This window comes from Eimeria tenella, genomic scaffold, assembly GCF_000499545.2.
Source record: "Eimeria tenella Houghton genomic scaffold, Eth_scaff2361, whole genome shotgun sequence".
In the NCBI taxonomy this organism is placed as follows: domain Eukaryota; phylum Apicomplexa; class Conoidasida; order Eucoccidiorida; family Eimeriidae; genus Eimeria; species Eimeria tenella.
Genome location: NW_013542223.1, coordinates 1 through 535, shown reverse-complemented (window position 1 = coordinate 535; position 535 = coordinate 1).

The window sequence follows — 535 nt, the reverse complement described above, 5'->3', positions numbered from 1 at the left end:
TAAAACCCTTTTTAAGGGTTTAGAAACCCGTAAAAGCTCTTTTAAAACCCTTAAAAAGGGTGCACTGGCCTGCAGCTGCTGCCAAGATATTAAAAGTGAAAATGCAAAACAGCTAAGTAAACCCGCACGCAGCAGCAGCTGTACATACACCCGGAACCACCGCCAAAAGTGCAATTTTGGAACTCCAAAAGAATCGCAAGAAGTGCCAATTGAAGACTTTCTTGCAGCAGCAAAAAGTGCAACTTTTACACGCAATTTATTTCAAAAAAAACAAAAAAAATGCCACAATTTGATGTCCAAAACAGCAGCAGGCTTCGCTCGGGAGCTGCGGTGTACGTACACCCCACGGGAGCCGGGGTTTACGTACACCCCACGAGAGCTGCGGTGTACGTACACCCGAAATTTGCAAGACACAAAGCAGCAAATTAAACGAAAACTGAAACTTCTCCAGTGCAGACTCATCACGCAAATAAAACGCAATCTGACTGCTGCAGCTAGCTGCTGCTGCTGCTGCAGCTAGCTTTTGCTGCTGCAG